The 20,181-nt window shown below is 49.8% G+C and overlaps 1 long non-coding RNA gene across 1 annotated transcript in view; it reads left to right on the top strand.

Moving 5' to 3' along the window:
- The window catches only part of LOC107974886 (uncharacterized), a 38,074-nt gene extending 21,221 nt beyond the window's left edge, over positions 1 to 16,853 (top strand). Inside the window, exons 3-4 of the long non-coding RNA XR_001717944.4 lie at positions 6,513 to 6,711; positions 7,063 to 16,853. This is a non-coding gene — a long non-coding RNA (uncharacterized LOC107974886). The remainder of the gene's footprint in view (positions 1 to 6,512; positions 6,712 to 7,062) is intronic.
- Positions 16,854 to 20,181: the final 3,328 nt, after the last annotated feature.

The raw sequence follows: 20,181 nt of genomic DNA, 5'->3' as shown, positions 1-20,181 counted from the left end.
GAGGCTGTATATCCCCAGAGTGAGGGAAATGAGAGATGAGGCCAATGTAGGGCCTAGAACCTCACTAATAAGAAAATCTTCACTTACTGGTTAGTTAGCAGCTGCTGGACACTGTGCATACATTCTCTTATAGGGCCTGGGATTAAAAGCTCTGCTCCTAGCCAGGGACAGTGGTACTGCACACCTGTAGTCCCAGCTTCTTGGGAGGCTGAGGCAGGAGGATTGATTGAGCCCTGGAGTTCGAGAACAGCCTGGGCAACATAGCAAGACCCTGTTTGTTAAAGAAAAAGTCCCATAGCTGGGTCACCTTAACCACCTTAACATCTCTGAGCCTCAGTTTCCTCTCTGTAGGATAAACTAGATACAGTAATAATAATATCTACCTCACTGGGCTGTTATGAGGATTAAATGAGATATTACATCTCAAGCACTGTCTCTGGAAGGGTGGTAGAGCTTATAAATATTGGTCATATACCTATATATAATTACTATCTCCATTTTTCATATATGGAAAGCAAGTCTTGGAGAAGGTAGGCATCACACAGTTAATAAATTAGGGCATGATAATTCAAATCCAGGCTGGTTGATTCTGAAGCTGAGTTGCTGACCATTGCTCAGCACCTCCTGCAGAGATGGGATTGATGCCTGTCCTGACTTTCCAACAGCACCTGCCAATGGTCCAAAAGCCAAGTTTCCTTCTCCCAGCAGGAGAAGTTGCATTGTTTAACTAGGACTGGAGTCTGAGACTCCCCTCTAGCCCTTCCCACAATCCTACTGTAAATTAGAGTCCCCTCACTCCCCAGTGACCTCTGCAAGGTAGTGTCTTATGCTGGAGGGGCACCAGAGTTAGGGACAGGAGCAGCCTCAGTACTCCTGGGCTGAGTTCCAGAGCCCAGTTGTTGCACCTGGCCTCTGAGCTACAGTTTGGCTGGTGGCTGGAGACCTGGGCCTGGAGGCTGGGACCTGGCCCTGCTATGCTTGGAGCCATAAGGCCATCAGACAGCCTGGCTAGGTCTTGGATCTCCACAGAGATAGAGCTGGGAGAGGCACAGATCCATGAACTGAGACAGATCTGGGAATGAGAGTAGACACTGGAGCCTTGGGGTTGGGGGGTCCACAGGTTGGCAGAAGGCACTGAGCCATGGCTCCTTCCCATTCCTGTCCTACCCCTCATCCACCTTAGTCCTACTCTTGCCATCCATTTCTCTCTCTCTGGTTTTGGGTTCTCCATTGAATAAGAAGAGGAAGAAAAAAAGGGAGAGAACTGGGGGAAGGGGTGTCCACTTTGCCAATGTGAAGCAGCTCTTGTTCTATGAATGAAGGTGATGCGGGTTCAGGGTGGAGGAAGGGGGGTGGAAGGAAGTGCTGGGTAGGGCAGCCTGGGATGGGGTTGCCATGGGAACGGCAGCCTGTCAGGAGCCCTGCCTTCAAAGCTGAGGTGCGTGTGTTGCAGGTTCCTGGGGGAGGCGGGTGGTGTATGCGTGTCTGGGGTGGGGGAGCAGCTCTGATGTAAGCCCCCTGGGACTCTAGCTCCTGGATTCCAGATCAAAACCTTAACCTGGGTGGGAAGCAGCATCATGCGATGCTTCCTGTCAGACACCCCTCAGCCTCAAACCCTTTTCTGTGGAATGTAAGGCAGGGATGGGGGTGGAATCAACCCTGGGGGGAGGCGGGCTGTGATGGAAGTTGTCTGCCAACACTACCCCCTTCATTTCAAATGGGGCAGGAGGGAAAGGGGCTCTTACTGGGTGGAGGGAAGTAATGGGGAAAAAGGGGGTTTGCTTCATTCTCTCAGCCTCGGTTAGGGGCCAGGCTCCACAATGACAGTTTCCTGAGGCATCTGGCTCCAATTCCTCAGAGAGCTTGGAACCTAGGAATAGGGCTCAGAGGGAAGGAAGCCTACTGGGCTGTTTGTGAGATCTCCAACTGCCCTCACTCCCACCCCACACCACCGCTACCATGACCCTCTGGCCACTAGGGGGGGCCATGGCCCAGCATCCATGGGATTGAGGGACAGGTCAGTCCAGAGACCCAAGGTGGCCCAGTAAGGTAGCGTGGCTGAGATGTAGCCTCAGTGGCATTTGCCTTTCATGAGGTTGGCCCAGCTCATCCAGGCCCCAGCAAAACCTGAGGGCCTTTAGAGGGCACTCAACACCCTGGCACTGCCAATTCAGTCCCGCCTTCTCAGCTGCCCAGGCAGACCTTTCCAGAGACCACCAGCCAATTCAAAACAGCTCTCAAGTGCCTACTACTCGCCAGCACTGTGCTAGGCATTGCCAGCGATTTTGAATCTAATGGGGGAGATGGACACTATCAGAGGCTTAAAACGCATGCACCTAAGTCAGGAAAACCTGGGCTTGAATCCTCACTTTACTATTTCTAACTGGGTGAGTGACCTTGTGCAAGTTACTTAATTTGTGTCTCAGTTTCCTTATCTGTAAAATGATAATAGTACTGGAGATGCAGGGAGCTGTGAGGAGGATTAAATGAGAAAGCATGCTTAAGGCCTTTGCTGCAGCATCTGGCACACAGGAAACCCTCACTAAAGGGAACTATTGTTAGTAGGTGAACCAAGGTGCTGAGTACTAGCATGGAGGTAGAAGCAAAGTGACGAGCAGTCCTGGAGAAAATAAAAATTCAATCTGGGCTGGGCATGGTGGCTCACACCTCCTAGAACTTTGGGAGGCCAAGGCAGGAGGATCGTTTGAGTCCAGGAATTCAAGACCAGCCTGGGTGACATAGAGAGATCCTGTCTCTACAAAAAAATTTAAAAATTAGCTGGACATGATGGCACGTGCCTGTGGTCCCAGCTGCTCGGGAGGCTGAGGTGGGAGGATTGCTTGAGCCCAGGAGGTCGAGGCTGCAGTAGGCCATGATCATGCCTCTGCACTCCAGCCAGGGCGATGGAATGAGACTTGTCAAAAAAAAAAAAAAAAAAAAAAAAAGAAGGAGGGCTGGGCGTGGTGGCTCACGCCTGTAATCCCAGCACTTTGGGAGGCCGAGGCAGACGTTATCACCTGAGGTCAGGAGTTTGAGACCAGCCTGGCCAACATGGTGAAACCCTGCCTCAACTAAAAATACAAAAATTAGCCGGGCATGATGATGGGTGCCTGTAATCCCAGCTACTTGGGGAGGCTGAGGTGGGAGAATCACTTGAACCCAGGAGGCAGAGGTTGCAGTGAGCTGAGACTGCACCACTGCACTCCAGCCTGGCGACAGGGTGAGACTCCATCTTAAAAAAAAAAAAAAAGAAAGAAAGAAAACGAAAAAAAAAGAAAATTCAATGTGTTGAGATTATCAGGGAGGGCTTCTTGGATGTGGTGCCTGATATGGGCCTGAAGGAAAGACAATATTTCTATAGCAGGGTTGGTAAGGGCTGTAGCAGGTAGAAGGAACTCCAGGAGGAAAGGCATTTAGGAACCTTACTTTATTTCATTCTTGCAGCACAAAATGGCAGCCCTATGTCTCCCTCCTGGGGCGTCTCTCTCCTACATCCCTATTTCCAGAGGCTCTCCCACCCACCTGGAACCCTGCCTTGGGCTCCCTCCTCCTGCTCCTCCTCCTCTTCCTTTCTCTTTCACTCCCACTCCTATTCATCTTCTTCTTCCTCCTTCCTTCTTCCCTAGAGAAGCCAGCTCAGAGAGAGCACGTTACATAAACAATGACCACTGCCCTATGAGTGCCTGGACCAGTAGCTCTCACCCAGGGGTGGTTTTTCCCCCCCACGGGACATTTGGCAATGTCTGGGGACATTGGTTGTCACAACTAGGGGTGGGGGGATGCTGCTAGCTTCTAGTGGGTAGAGGCCAGGGATGCAACTAAACAATCTACGGTGCACAGGACAGCCCGCACAACAAAGAAGCACCTGGTCCCAAATGTCAATAGTGCTGAGGCTGAGAAACCTTGGCTTAGGCAGAGAACTGCAGCTGGGGAGAAATGCAGCCCCCTGCCCCGGGCTCCTCCAAAACCCCACCCCAGGAGTCTCTGATCCCCTTCCCCAGTCTCTTCCCATCTTCTAGTCCAACCCTCAGTGTCCCCTGGCCTCATACTACCCACCACTCCTGCGCGTCTGCCCCCTCTCCTAGGGTCTTGTCCCCGCTCTTATCCTCTCCCACCGCAGGGGCTGTGGAAGGCCTGTCAGGCAGGAGTCAGCCTGCGGCTGCACGAGGCTTCGGAGACCAAGCTGCCTGCTGCACTCGGTGCTGCCTGTCCACTGATTGGCCGAGGCTGCCGTTTCCATGGTGATCTACGGCAAAGCCCAGGCCCCCCCACCCCCTTAGCCCCCGCGACAGGCCCTATTCAGTGGCGAGAGCCCCGACAGTCAGGTTAATAAAACAGGAGCCGCGTGAGGAGCCGGGCTGTGGGCCGAGGTCCCAGCGTGGTGGCCCGCCCGGAGGAGAGGGGGACGGATGGGGGCAGGGAGCGAGGAGCTTGCTTGCTGCCCAGTCGCCGCCCTCCCCGACTCTGCCAACTGCAGGTTCTGGGGCTGCACCAGCTCTCGGGGACTTGGGGTTCGTCTCCTGGAATGCACCTTCCCATAGTGGCCTCTGGGGGCAGTGTCCCCTCCCCCATGGGTTCCACTGGGGCCCTCTAATCAGAAGGGTTGGAGTTCTGGGGCTGGGGCTGGGGAAAGGGAGAGATGGAGATGGGGTAAAGAAGAAAAATGGCAGGGAAAGACTAGAATGGGAATCGGGTGGGAGACTGGGGTGAGATGGGGATGGATGGGAGTGGAGTCCAGGTTGGGGATGGAGAAATGAAAAGGGGAATGAGGAAGGAGACGGGAATGAGGCCAGGGGGAGGAAGGGATGAGTTGGAGGAAATGGAAGGTAGAGACCTGCGCATGGAGAAGAGGCTGGGATGGGGAGAGGGAGGGAGCTGGTGGAAGGTGCAAGGTGGAGAGGAGCATGGGATGCAGGAAGAAGGTGGAGATGAGAAATTGGGATGGGAGCTAAGATTGAGTGAGATGAAGAAGGATGGCGTGGGAGAGAGGGTGGTTAAGAAGGGTACGATGAGGGATAGAGTGTCTGGGAAATAGGCACAGCCTCTGACTAGCTCACCTCTATGCCCAGCACAAGTGCTCAGGAGGTGTGTGCTTGTCACATAGTCCGTGCTCACACGTGTTTGTGGATTGAATGAATGAGGTGAGAAATGCTGGGCTGTAGCGGGAGAACTCTCCTGCTGGAATCAATGCCACACCTCTTCCTCAATATCAACACTGAGTGCTCACGGTGGAGTCTGTGCCAAACTCCTTCATGGACGACCCCATTTAGTACTTTCAATAATCCTTTGAGGCAGGCATTATTACTATTTGACAGAGGTCCAGAGAGGTTGAGTAACTTCCCCAAAGTCACACAGCTCTGATTCTTGCCTCAGATACGGTGGGCATATGGTCAGCTTCTGTGTCTGGACCTGAGTATTTCTGGCTGAAGACCCAAACCATGCAGATTGGTGACTGGGGAGGGCAGGGAGTTCTGTGTCACAAGAGCCCAAGAATGGAGCCCGGTTGTGGTGCTGAGTGGAGTGGCAGGCTCCTGGATTGCCATCCATGACTCTGTTTTCCTGGCTGGTGGAGATGCTAGGTCTGCTGTTGCTTGGTGCATCATTGTAGTTGCATTTCCATATGACAGATGCAGAGACCCTTAGGAATTCTCAAATGCTGTCTCTGAGGTCATTCATTTTGAGACAACGGGGAAGCCCAGAGCAGGTGCCCCAATGTGTGGAGTGAAAAGGGCTTTGAAATAAAATAGTATAGTCCAGTTCTGCCATCTGTATTGTGGCCTTATGCAGATGATTTAATTTCCCCAAGCCTCAGTTTTTCCATCTATAAAATGGAGACAATAGTACCACCTAGGGTGATGATACAGATTACAGTGAGATGATATCTATGGAACAACTGGCACAGAGAAAGTTCTCAGGAAATGTGGTTCCCTTCTCGCCAGGGTGCCTTTGCAGATGCTTCTGTTTCTCCTTCTGGGAAGTGTGTGATCCATCACTCCAGGACCCAGAGGGGAGAAGGAGAAAGAAGGGACTCCTGTCTCCCTGCATCTGTGTTGTCACCACCTCCAGAGGACTAAACATGAGAGGGGGAAACTAAACTTTATAGGCTTAGAAAAAGAAGCAGAATGGGTAGGTCCCATGCGGTGAGGATGCTTCTTTTTTTGTCTCCTCAGAAGGGGTTGATGGATCCAGGCTGAAGAAATGAGGTGGGGTTCACACCCCATAACTTCTCCCTCCACTCTAGCCCTTCCCACCCCCAGCCTGAGCAAGGGTGGACCACTGAGAGAGGCCAAGCCTCTGAACCAGAGCCAGAGCCTCTCCATCCCAGGCTGACCAGCTGGCTGCTACCTTTCCAGCCTGCTCGTGGCCAGTCAGTCCAGGCCAGTGGCTATGAGCCCAGGCCTGGAAGGGCAGAGGCGGCTGCAGCAACCTGAGCACTCGATAAACCATTAATTCTTAATAAACGACAGGCTGTGCATTATTTAACAATAATGATACTTTCTGTTCCATTATAGATTAAAACACCGGCCTCTTCTTATTAATCCTGCGTTTCAAAAGCTTGTAAATCCTGCACAGCCGGAAGAGATAAAAGCCGGCTCATCCCCATCCCAGGGCTGACATTCTTGCACTGACAGTGGCTCAGCGGCTCGACTTCTGTATGCACACGCGTGTGCTCTGGGCCCACCCACCGCCCAGCTGCACCAACAGCTGCAGGTGCAGGGCTACCGCCACTCTCCACCTTAGCTGTGCTCTCCTTCCCTCAATCGCCTGTCTCTCATTTTTGTTTTTCTTCCTCAGCATTTTTCTCTGATTTTTTCCCCTTTTTCTGTTCATCTGCTCTTCTCTATCTTGCTTCTTCCTCTCTTTGTATCTCCCTGTTTTCTCTATTTCTTCTTCCTCCTTTTCCAATCTCTCCCTTTCTCTCTCTCTCACACACAGACACACACACATACATACATCACCTGCCTCTCCATCACCTGACTCTCCTTCATCTTCACACCATTCAACCAAACAAACCGGCAATATGCACAGACTCTATCTCCATATGGTCTTTGCTTTTTTCAGGGGTCCTCAGAGGGATGCGGTGGGGAGAAGGAAGATAATTCCATAGAGAAGGAAAAGAAGGAGGATCACAGAGAAGAAAGGCAGAAGCAGAAAACCTGAGACCAAACAGGCTGAGTAGTTTCGGAGCCCTCTTGGCAGACTCTGACAGCCACACGGAGAGCACCTATTGCAATCCTCAGTGGATGCTCAAAGCCCTTCTGTATTGCCCTCAGGCTCTATTTACATACTCCCAGGGACAGGGAGCTCACTGGCTATGGAGGCAGCCTTTTATATTACTGCAAAGAGAGCTTCTTCAGTAGGAGTTCATATTCACTTTCAGCCTTCCTTTGGCAAATGCCAGACCTTTGGAAATCTGAAGGCTGCCATTCCAGCTTCCTGATGACACCTTCGGTCTCAAGCTAACCTTCCCCATCCTTCCTCCAGGCCTCATGCGTCAGTGGGCTGAGCCCTTCCTTCATCCTAGTTCCCCTGCTCAGTGCCACCGGGGTGTGTCAGAGAACCAGTAAAGGTGGCTCCAATGCTGACCACAGTCCTTCCTGTGGTGCAGCCGGAACAGAGGCCAGCTAGGCCCTCCTCCCATCTGGGGATCAGAAACCATTACTGAAGGTTTGAGAAGAAAAATCACAGTGACCTTGAATGTCTCTCCCAAGGTCATTGCAAAAAATAATATCTGTTGTCATTTATTGAACTTTTACTCTACAGTAGGTACCCTGTTTACATCCCTTATCTTGTTCAATCCCATAAGAGTTGTTCCATTATTATTCCATCTTGCAGATGAAGTAAAACTTGGAGTGATTAAGCTAACTTGGCCATGGTCACACAGCTAAGTAAGTGGTGAAGTCAGAATTTGAACCTGGTACTGACTCTGAAGCCCTTGCTTTTAATCTGTGGATGTTCTCCCCAACTATTTGGAAACAAAAGTGGTTTTTTTAGTCAAGTGGGCCCCCAAAGTCAGAGAGACTGCTGTCCGTGAAGCTAAAATATTTTCTCCAGGATTGGACTAATGGTTTCCCACCATGGGCTTTCCAGGTGGGGGTAGAGCTGGGGTAGAGATCTCTGGCATTTTGGTTTATACTTGCTGAATATTTCTTTAGGTCGAGGAGGAAGATAGTGTTCATAACACTTACTGAATATTCCATCTGCCAGGTTCTATTCATCTCTTTTAATCTTCACCATGACTCTGTGCAGTGGATGCTAGCCCCATTTTAAAGAGTAGCAAACTGAGGCTCTAAGAGGTTAAGTCACTGGCATTTATGCTTATAGCTTGTGAGTTTTGGAGCTTGTCCGTGATGTTTCCTAAGAGGAGATGAAACGCAACACTTACTTTTATGGAATGAGGTGTTGCCGGATTTTTTTTAGAAAGGGCAGGTGCGTGTGTGTGTGTGGGGGGGGTGGGTGGTAAATGGGAGAGGAATAATCTTCAAGAAACACAGAATTGGGGAGGGGAGCTGAGCGGCTTTCTTCTTTTTTTGAAATGCACAAATGGGAAATTTAACTTGATCCCTTGTGGCTTCTGGGCCAACCCCTGAGTGAAGTCGGATCACTTTTGCAAAGGAAAATTTTATCCGTTTTTTGGCTTTTATGGGGCTTCCTCAATGAGCAAAACCTCTCCTGTTGGTGCTTAGAGAGGATTTCTCTGCTTGGCCTACGGTGATGCCGTGTAATCTCCCAAAAAATATGGTGCTAATATTCGCCGGGTTAGGGTTAGTTATTTTTATGTCTTTGTCATTTTGTTTCTCGGCAGCTCTTTCTGCTGCCTGGAAAGGACGCGGCGGACACTTTACTTCCAGAGTCATATTTTTTAATTTGATCAAAGCAAATTTCACTCGTTCTCTGTATAAATTATTTAACTCATTTCTTTTAGGTTAAATGTCTCAATAGAAAGATAGAAAGTCTTTCCATCACATTTTCTTCCAGGATTTTAATCAGCTCCTGTAGATTGTATGAACTTCTTTCTCAGTCCTCCATCCTTCTCTGTCTTAAGTCTCTCTCCCTTCCTCCCTCTCTCTCCCTATCCGCTCTTCTCCGGCCTCTGCCCCCAACTCCTCCTGAGTCCTGGGGCTCAGCCCCAGCCTCCATTCCCTTATGGCTCTGGGTGGGGAGAATGGGGGCAACTTGAACATGCAGGGCTTTAGGAGCACACACCAACCCCCTTCAGTTGGATGAGTTACCAAAGGCACCCTTCCTCTGAGCTGACCCAGCCCACAGCCCTGACAGCAGCGTCAGGGCTCAATGGCAGGCCCTGCTTGTCCCCCTCAGCCAGATCTCTGTGCACAACCACAAGCTGCTGCTCCTGCCTCTGCCAAGACCTGTGCCTGCCCGCCCCCCGCCCCCGCACCCGCCCAACTCCCATTTCCCCTCTAGGGCTGCAGTCTCAGGCTGAATTTAAATGTAGCAGCCTCTCCCCAAATTCCAGCTGTTTCCTAATAAAAATTCCATCCTACTCAATCAATGCTCCTTGTCACAGGCCAGGTTTCCTTGTGTCTTATTTCACTCTGGTCTGGTTCCCTCGGTCCCAGGGCTCCTCAGGCAGACCCCTCCTCCTCAGAGGCTTGAAGCCTCCCTCTGACAATAGTGCAGGGCTGGGGATAGAAGACCCGGGCAGAGGTTTTGGAGTTAAGTGGGGTGCTACAGAGGACTCCCTCCAGGGATGGGCTTGGGCTCTGTGGGGGGCCCCTGCCTCCCACCTTGGCAGCCCCATCTCTGGCCCCAGGCACTGTCAAGGGAACAGAAAGCAGCAGGGCAAGCTCATTACCCGTGAACACTCTTCCTTCCCTCATATCACATTGTTTCAGCCAAGAACAAGTCTCCAGTGGGAATTCCCTTTCGTCTTACTTTTAAAATATACAGTAATTAACAAACTAATGCTATTAACTGCAACAACGAGGAAATTACAGTAAAATCGCTGCAGAGTCCACAAGCAGTGGGTGTAGGGACCGGTGGGTCCTGGCTCCGTGTGGAGGGGAGGGACCCAGTCTGGGCCCAGGTGTCATCATCTCAGCCACAGCAGGGCCCTCTCAGGCTGGGAAACTTCTGCCAGAGCTGGTGAGTCCTCTGCAGGTCAAGCCAGGGCTTGGACACAGCTACTTCATTTCCTGTGCAGGAAGAGTCAGGATCCCGGTCATTCTTCCAGCCCCGGAGGTTTGCTCTTTTATGAAACACTTAAATAATAGAGCTGTGGCCCAGTGCTGACCTGGGCATGTCTGTGAGGACATGGCCTCTGCTTCAGGGTCACCGTAGGTTCCGACAAGGCCTCCAGAGGATGAAGCTCAAAGAAAGCCTCGGGGAGGGACTGCTGTGCCTCCGCTGCCTCCTTCTCTGGTCCTGCGGAAGCATCTTCAGGGTCTCCCTGTCCATCCTTCTGCCTTCCTTCCAGCACAGTCAGGCTGTGCGTCCCTTCCTGGGGTTTTACTCAGGTACAGCCAAAGATATCAGGAAGGACTAGGCCTGTTGTTGCCTGATTGCCTGGAAGTCTGTTTCCAGTCTGACTTCAGTCTTTCATGCTGTAGTCCTCTGTAATTTCCTCTGGTGAGTTCCCAGCAAGCCTAGTTGATAAATTCCAGGATCCTCTCCCACTCTTGCCTCTTTCCCTCAGGTTTTACAATCTCCTTGTCAGTCCTTAAATTCTCTTCCCCCATCAGGGAGCCATGGTCACCAGAAAGAGCAACCTGTTCTCATTCTCCCTCTCTAAACTTTCTCCCAGAGGCCACTCATTGCCTTGCATACCAACAAATGTCTGCTCAGAACTTTTAGAAGTTCTGTTCAGATACCCACAGAGAAGTTGCGTGCTTATCCCATTTTACAGATGAGGAAAACAAGGCTCAGAGAGGTTAAGTGGCTTGTTTGAGATCACATAGCCAGGCAGAAGCATCGTCAGGACTAGAACTGTGGTTATGTTTTCTGCAGGTTCCCACCTTCCTTGTCTCTTCTTGGCTCTTAAGGGAACAGATACTCCAGGGGAGAAGAGATAAACCTGGCTTTCCTTTATCTCCGTGGCCATGCTGGCCTGTGGAGGTGAACAAAAAATAAAAAGATAGCTCATCTCATGTTTCTCATTACGACAGCCAGCATTATGAATTGTGCTATCATAATGCAGATTGTGTACACGGGGAAACTGAGGCTTAGAGAAGCACAGAGCTTTGCCCAAGGTCACAGGGCTGGTGGTGACCAGAGTCAGAACTTAAACCCAGTCCTGTCTGCCTGCAGAGCCCACCCCTGCCCTTAGCCACTCGCCTGAAGGGTAAGACCCAGCCCGACTTGAAGTCCAGCCGGGCTGAGTGTGGAGTCCGAGAACCTCATTAGGAGTGAAGCTGCCACATGTGTCAAAACCCCTGCCAGCCCCACTCCAACTTGCAGCACACAGTGTAAACATCCTTACTAATTCACCAAACTCAATCACGTTACCGGGATGGATTTTCCCATCATTACTCCTGAGTGAGTGACAACCTGCTCAGACACTTGCCTTCCCCGCTGCCTTGGGAGAGTCTCAGAAATCAGAATGCTTCACTCCCTAAGTTGATTTCAACTTGTCCTAAAGTCATTTTAATTGGTGAAGTGTCAGAGGCAATTTGGGTGACTTTCTGAGAGCCCCTTCGCACCAGCACTGGGCTGGCAGGGAGCGGGGCTCGAATGCTCCCTCCACCCTTGGTGGGCACTTTCCCCTCTGCTGACTGGTCAGGAGGCCGTGCTCTGTGCTTTATTTTCGTGTTTCTTGCTGAAGTTCCTCTGGCTGGTTCCTGAGGATAACAAGATTCATTTTCTCAATGGCTCTGACAGATAGGATTGTTATTGTTATTACACTCATATACCACCTTTCCTCCGAGGAGCTTAAGGCGCTTTACAAATTTGAAAATTATCTAATAATCTTCCAGCAACCCTGAGAGAGAGGGAGAAGCTGCAGTTAGAGGCACTGCAGTGCAGCCAAAGGGCGTCCACACTCCTTGCCCCGACCAGGGATGGTGGGCATGTGGCCATGTTTGGGCTGCGGACACTTGGGGCTTGAGGCCTCCTGTGGCTCCTGCTGAATAAGGAAGAGGGAGATGCCTTGCTGGGAGGAGAGAGAGAGAAGAAGGGAGGAAGGAAGAGAGGAAGGGAGGGAGACAGACCCAGCTCCAAAGGACAAAATCCAATGGGAGGGAGCTCAGGCAAGGAGAGTTTTCTTTAAAGACACAAGAAATGAGAGGAAGCAGGAGGCTCCCAGGGGCTTGCGGGTAGGATAGCTGAAATTCAAAATGGAGATCTACCAAAGCAGCAACTAGGCTGGTTGCAAAGGACCCAGCTCAGGCATGAGAACATGGGCAGAAATATCAACAGAACTCAAATTGCAAATTTAGGTGGTTGCTCTGAGGTGGGTGTGGGAAGCCTCTGTGGACCTCCTTTTTTTTTTCACCTGTGAGCTGAGAGGTATGGCATTAGGTCTCTGCTAGCCTGACATCCTATGATTCTGTCTTCCTTAAAATTTCCTCTTACCAGAGGTGCCCATAGTAATTGCAGCACCTTTACTAAGCGTGAAGGGAAAGCTACTATCAAAGTGACAGAAGGGCTCAACTACATTGCCATTATTTTCTTGAGAAGAAGGTGTGCAAGACACCGCCTTATTTGAAGCTGTCCTTTTGGGATTAGGGATTTTGATGGTTCTAGGCAGTAGCCTTTTGGGAACCAAGTATGGCATTATGGTTAAGAGCTGGTATCTGAGATCAGACAAACATGGTGACCTTGAGCAAATAACACAACCACTTGGACCCTCAGTTTTCTTGTCTATTCAAGAATAATGATCATGATGACCTGAGGATGCTGTAAGGATGAACTGAGAGGATGTGTATAAAGTGCTTGGTGCAGTGCCTGGCACAGCCAGCCATGAAGCTGAAGATGAGAAGAAGAGAATACGGATGCTGGCAGTAGGGTTTCTTCTAAACACCTGTCCTCCCTTAAGGGCTGGGACAGCCCTGGTAAGATTCAGGGGAAATTAGCAGGCTGGGGATTCAGGTGGGAAGGGTGAGGCAGGGCTGAAGACCTGGCATGATGGCCTCTGAGGCATCTATTCTTCATCCTCTCCCTGCACCAGGACCACCAGATCATGGCTGTTATCCTAATTCTCTTCACTGCCTTTTCCACTGCCCTATCTTCCCCTGCAGCCATGCCTGGTGCTAGAGTTGCATCATGAGCCGAGCCTCTAGAAAAGGCCTGTGGTTCCCCCTCTGCTTTGGCTGGTGTCAGGGGCCTTGCTGAGGGGCCCAAGGGAGGACATTAGGAGGTGAAGGTGGTTCTATAGACTGGAGTCTGAAAGGCAGATTGCAGAGGAAGAACAGTGAGCTGGAGAGAAGACAGAGAAGCTGTGGAGGGTGGAGAGAGAATGCAAGACAAGGAGGCCCTTGTAGTTCTCTCATTCTATGAAAATGAGACGCAGTAAATACTCACTAGATGGGAACTATTATTAATACATATTTCTAAAAAATAATTAAGAAATTCCAAAACGTTCAGTTCTTCAAGATGCTGTGGAGCTAATATCATTCATTCATTATCACTTAGGCATTCATTCAACAAATATTATTAAGCACTGACTCTGTGTCAGACCCTATGCTAGCCACTGGAGTACAATGATGAGCAAAAACAGACATGAACCCTGCCTCATAGAGCTTAGAGTCTAGTAAGGGAGAGAGACATTGAATAGGCAAATGTACAAATGAAATAACTTTAAGGCCAGGTGTGGTGGCTCATGTTTGGAATCCCAGCACTTTGGGAGGCTGAGACAGGTGGATCACGTGAGGTCAGGAGTTTGAGTTTGAGACCAGCCTGGCCAACATGGCAAAACCCTGTCTCTACTAAAAATAAAAAAAAAATTAGCTAAGCATGGTGGTGCCCGCCTGTAGTCCCAGCTACTTGGGAGGCTGAGGCAGGAGAATCACTTGAACCTGGGAGGCAGAGGTTGCAGTGAGCTGAGATCGTGCCATTGCACTCCAGCCTAGGCGACAGAGCAAAACTCCATCTCAATAATAATAATAATAATAATATGAAAAAACATTAAATGTGCTTTGTTCATTTCATCATGTATTTAACAGTATGTGGGAGAGCAAAACTGAGGGGACCAACCCTAGAGGGCTGTGGAAGTGCTAGTTAAGATAAGATCTAAAGGCCAGATGGGGGCCGCCCCGGTGGCTCACGACTGTAATCCCAGCACTTTGGGAGGCTGAAGCAGGTGGATCACCTGAGGTCAGGAGTTTGAGACCAGCCTGGCCCACATGGGGAAACCTCGTCTCTACTAAAAATACAAAAATTAGCCAGGCGTGGTGTGCACCTGTAATCCCAGCCACTCAGGAGACTGAGTCAGAATTGCTTGAACCTGGGAGGCGGAGGTTGCAGTGAGCCAAGATTGAGCCATTACACTCCAGCCTGGGTGACAGAGCCAGACTCCATCTCAAAAATAAATAAATAAATAAAAAATAAAGGTCGGATGGGAACTGTCCAGCCACAGACTGAAGAGGGAGGGCAGAGGGGACAGTGATACAGAGACCAATGGACAGGGTCAGCAGGGTGTGGGCCATGTAGGGCCTTGGAAAAAGGTAAAACTTTTTTTTTTTTTTTTTTTACTCTTAAGTACAATGGGAAGTTACTGAAGGGGAATGATTTGAGTTTTTCATGATCCCCCTGGTTTTTGAACGAAGAATGGAATGGGGAGGGGGATAGGAGTAGAAGTCACAAGACCAGTGAGCAGGCTATTTCAGGAGCTTACAGAGTGGCGAGCCTCACATAATGTCTACCCTCCACTCAGTCAGGGTCTAGAATACAGTGATTCTCAATGTTGGTTAAGCATTAGATTCACTCAGTGAGTTTTAAGAATGCTGATGCCTAGGCTGCACCCAGACCACTTAAATCAGGGTCTCTGAGGCTAGGACCCCGCATCAGTCCTTTCTGAAGCTCCCCAGATGATTCTAATGTACTGTCCCAACACAATCTCCATCTCCAAGAAGAGGGGGAAGGGAATTCCTTTGGCTGAGCACCTACTATGTGTCTGTGGCTATGCCAGTTTAATTTGCTTACATTAGTTCAGTGAATCCCCACCACAACTGTGAGAGATGGGCATTATCGTACCTACTTTATGGATGGGGAAACTGAGACTCAAAGTATTTTGCTTCCCTTCCCCTTGGCCTTGAGAAAGTCACTTAAGCCTCTTTAAGACTCGGTTTCTTTGTGTAAATTGGAGTTAATTTCTAATCCATAGAATTGTCAGGAGAATTAAACAAGGCAGGGCTGCCTACATCTGGAACATATTAAGAGTTCAATAGATTGTAACTATTATTAGCAGAGCCCCAGGCCCCAGAGTAAGTAAGAGGCGGAGGCAGGCTATGAGCCACCATACTGCACTGTCCCCCATCGCACAGCTGCCAGCTCCACGGAAGGAGGCTGAATTCTGGCTTGTTCCTGTGGATTCCCGGTGAGTCCCAGCCCAGGCACAAGGATCAGAGCACCCTGACCATGCCTCCAAGTCAGCATCTACAGCAGACACTCTGCCACACGGTTGCAGTTTCAGTAGGCCCTCTCCGCTTTTCTCTGAATTATGATTCCCCTTCGCAAATAGGGGCAAGTGGCTTGCCCAAAGGCATAAACTAAGTTAAAGACAGCTAGGGATGAGGGCAGGTTTCCTGCCTAAGACATTTTCCTCTTCCACAAGGGAGGAGAGGGGAAGATGAGGCTTGTCGCATTGGGGGAGATATTATTAATATATCTTTTAAGAAATTCCAAAACATCCAGCCCTCTAAGATACTGTGGACCTGATATCATTGATTCATTATCATTTATTCATTCATATCACTAGAGTTAGTGCTGGGGCACCAAGAAGGGTGGGTGGTCTGAGGGCAAAGGCCGGGGCCAAGGCACTTCCCAGCGCTGGTGGTGGTTCCAGCAGAGCCTGGGTGGACCCAGCACCATGAGAGTTCCCACTGCTATCCCTCATCCCAGAGAGGACGCCCAGCTGGAGCTCAGACATTTTTGTCTAGGTCTACTCTGCCCATGCTGGGGACCCTGTGGGTCCCCCAGCCATGTCAGTAAAGCAGAGTGACTATGAACACAGGCTCTGAAGTCAGGAAGATGTAAACTTCAATCCCAGCCCTGACTCTTTTGAGCTGCAATACCTGGTATAGGTCTCTTAACTTCTCTAAGCCTCAGTTTCCTCATCTGTAAAATGGAAATAAGTGAAAAATAATGTAGATCAATTTGATTGATAAGGAAGGAGCTCCAATATATATTATTCTTTGAAAACAAAATGAAACCAAGATGCAGAACCGTTTTAATATAGTATGAAGCAAACCAAATGATTAAAAAGGGATATCTCTATGTGGCGGGGTGGGGGCGGGGCTTGCATATCATAGACTATATCAGAAAGTCCACAAAACAATGGAAACACTGCTTCTTTGTGGAGTAGGGCTGCGGTTGGAGTAGGAAGAAGAGTTACTCTTCATTGAGTATAGCTGGTACTATTTGAGTTGTTTACTTTGTGAAGATTTTATTTTTTCAATTAAACTACTTTTTAAAAATTGGGTTAATAATACTTAGAGGGTTGACTTGAGGATTAAATGAATTAGTGCATGTAAAGTGCTTAGTACAATGCCTAGCACAGAGCAAGTATTCAATTCCACACCGCAGATATTTATTGGGCCTGTGATAGATTCAACTGGTCCTAATTCTTCACTGCTTCCACCACTTCCATGCCCTTGCCAGGGCATCAGCACCTTCTTTGGCCAAGGGGGAGCTGGCATAGTCAGGCATGCTCTTTTGCATTCCTGTCTTTTAAAGAACATGCCTGCTGCTAGTTCAATAAGGATGAGAGATGGGGGCGCAGACCTGCACCCAGTTCACAGGTTGGAACCAAGCCCAGCTGAACCCAGTTTAGATCAACCAAAATCCAGTCAACCTGCAGGAAAAAATACTTATTGATTGCTGTATGACCCTGACTTTCTGGGTGGTTTGTTATACAGCATTACTGTGGCAAAAGCTAATTAATACAGAGCACCTACTATGTGCCAGGCCCTATGCTAAGTCCTGGGGATACAGTGGTGAACAAAGCCAGATACAGTTCCTGCCCTCATGGATTTGATTCTCTAATGATAAGAGGGCCATGAGAGCATTTCATGGCAGGGAGTGTTGATCTAGGTAGGGGGTCAAAAAAGCTTCCCTGAGGACGTGACACTCGAACTGAGGCCTGAAGGATGAGTACAGGTTAACTAGGTAAACTCTTCCAGACAGGAATAGAATGTGCAAGAGCCCTGAGGCTTGAAGGAAGCACGGCTCCTACCAGGGGCTGACAGTGGCTGGATAAGAGGGGCAGGAGTGAGAGGAGGAGGTATGGGTGAGATGATTGGGGGTGGGGTGAAGATCAGGCAAGGATTTTTAATTTTTATTTATTTATTTTTGAGATGGAGCCTCATTCTGTGGCCCAGGCTGCAGTGCAGTGGTGTGATCTTGGCTCACTGCAACTTCTGCCTCCCAGGCTCAAGCGATTCTCCTACCTCAGCCTCCCGAGTACCTGGGATTACAGGCACGCACCACCACGCCCAGCTCATTTTTGTATTTTTAGTAAAGATGGGGTTTCGCCATGTTGGCCAGGCTGGTCTCGAACTTCTGACCTTGGGTGATCTGCCCGCCTCGACCTCCCAAAGTGCTAGGATTACAGGTGTGAGCCACCGTGTCCGGCTGGATTTTTTTTTAAGTAACAGGAAACTACGGAAGTGTTTGAGAAAAGGGTTTGGTGGAAGGGAGAGGAAGACAAATCAATTTTGGAAGAGGTCCTTTGGACTGCAATTATAAACATACTGGCAGTTATGTTGGTTGAAGCAGTAGTAGAACTATTACAACATCTGCACCCGACTCTATGTATCTCTGCCATATTGTGATCTTGCTTTTGTGTCCAAAGCAAGAGGCTCCAGGCCTCCAGCCCTTTCCCCAGATTACTGGTGTTCTTGAAAATTTCGGGTCTGGCCAGGCACGATGACTCACACCTGTAATCCCAGCACTTTGGGAGGCTGAGGCAGGGGGATCACTTGAGGCCAGGAGTTTGAGATCAGCCTGGCCAACATAGTGAAACCCCCATCTCTGCTAAAAATACAAAAATTAGCCGAGCATGGTGATGCGCACCTGTAGTCCCAGCTACTCGGGAGGCTGATGCAGGAGAATTTCTTGAGCCAGGAGGTAGAGGTTGCAGAGGTTGCAGTGAGCCGAGATCACGCCACTGCACTCCAGCCTGGGCCACAGAATGAGACTCCATGTCAAAGAAAGAAAGAAAACATAGGGTCTTCTTCATCCATAACATGTATGTTTCCAAAACTCTTGCCCATCTTCTGGGCATCTTGGGTCTCCCAATTGGGCTGGTGGTGCTGGCCTCTGGACTAGTAGAGGCTGAAGGCTGCCCCCAGAGCTCCTGCATCTGAGGCTGGGTGATGACTCCTCCCAGATGGGTGGGAGGGGCAGGAGACACCAAAGGCCCTGCCATCTGCAAACCTCACATAAGTGCAAATCAATGCAAGATTAAAATTCATGATGGTTCCGGGGCACAACTGCAAACAATTTGTTCAGTAAACTTTGCTCTAATTGGCATTCGTAGAATTTCCTGTTAATCAGGACCCTTGGGCTCTTTGGGGCTGAGATGCTCTGTCTCCCCATGACAGGGCAGGGAGCATGTGTGGGTGGGTGTGAGAAGAAGCAGGAGGGAGGGTGTTCAAATGTGGGTATCTCTAATTATGTGCCTGGTATGTCTTGATGTGTGGATACAAGTGACGGAATGGGTGTCCATCTGTAGCTTTGCCCAAGGGGTACCTCTGTGCCACTGTGTGTGGATCTCTGTGTTGGGGGATGTGGGGTGAGCTGGTCTGCTGGGGAGTGTGTCCAAGTGTGTGCCTAGGTGTTGGGGTAATGGCTCTTAGTGGGGGTATGTGTCCAGGCATTGAGGATGTGCATATCAGAGTGTGTGTGCTGGGGCCTGTGTGTATTTTTGTGTTGGTGCCTGCACACAGTGTTCAGGTGTGGTCTTTGGGTCAGTATCGTACAGGTAAAGTCTGCGTCTTAGTGTAGGGGCTGCTGGGCCCGCAGCTCACTTTGATTTCTCTCTGGCTCCAAGAGAGATGGTAACTGGTGGCAATCGAGTTAGGACCTCAGAGTGTGTCCTGCCCGTGAGTCCCCGGCTTATCCATGCTTGCTGTCACCAAAGCGGACTTGGGCTCCCAGTGGCAACATTCCCCCAACCACCCCTTTCACTAGGGTCCTGTTATCCATCACTCATCATAAACCCGAGACCCAAGCCCTAAAGGCTTTTGAGGGTTCTGCTGACAATTTTCAATGACCTCAAATACAACCAGAACTCACATGAAGAAATACAAGCCACAGATGCTTAATTAAATGCCTACAAAAACCTAACATTATGCCAACGGCAGAGCTGCTCACAGGGCTATATACAAGTCATAGGTAATGTGGGACCTGGTTGTGTTTTATTGTGTGTGATGTTATGTAACGTGTATTTTCCAGGAATAAGGAGACGCCAGCAGGTCTAAAGGCAGCCAGCCCCCAACTCTCACTTTCACAGGGAGGGGTCCTCTGCCCTTGTACAGTGATGGGGGTCACCTTGGCGTGCTGAACAGAGACTGATATCCTGATACAGAGACTGGAAAAAGGTGTAGCTATATGTGTGTGTGTTTTTGGGCTTCTGAGTTCCAGGGCTGCCTGCAGCTCTCATCTCTGAAATCTCCAGAGTTTTATCCTCAGGCCAGGTGCAGTGGCTCACGCCTGTAATCCCAGCTCTTTGAGAGGCTGAGGCGGGTGGATCATCTGAGGTCAGGAGTTTGAGACCAGCCTGGCCAACATGGCAAAACCCCGTCTCTACTGAGTACAAAAATTAGCCGGGCATGGTGGCGGGCACCTGTAATCCCAGCTACTCAGGAGGCTGAGGCAGGAGAATCGCTTGAACCCGGGAGGCAGAAGTTGCAGTGAGCTGAGATTGCGCCACTGCACTCCAGCCTGAGCCGCAAGAGTGAGACTCCGTCTCAAAAAAAAAAAAAAAAAAGTTTTATCCTCAAACACGGGGAGGGACTGCAGTGCTTGTGTAATTGTGTGGAAGGGACTGTGTCTTATGCCCAG

The sequence above is a fragment of the Pan troglodytes genome, chromosome 4 (genome assembly GCF_028858775.2).
Source record: "Pan troglodytes isolate AG18354 chromosome 4, NHGRI_mPanTro3-v2.0_pri, whole genome shotgun sequence".
In the NCBI taxonomy this organism is placed as follows: Eukaryota; Metazoa; Chordata; class Mammalia; order Primates; family Hominidae; genus Pan; species Pan troglodytes.
Note: the sequence above shows the minus strand (reverse complement) of the source record. Positions and strands in the feature narration are given on the sequence as shown.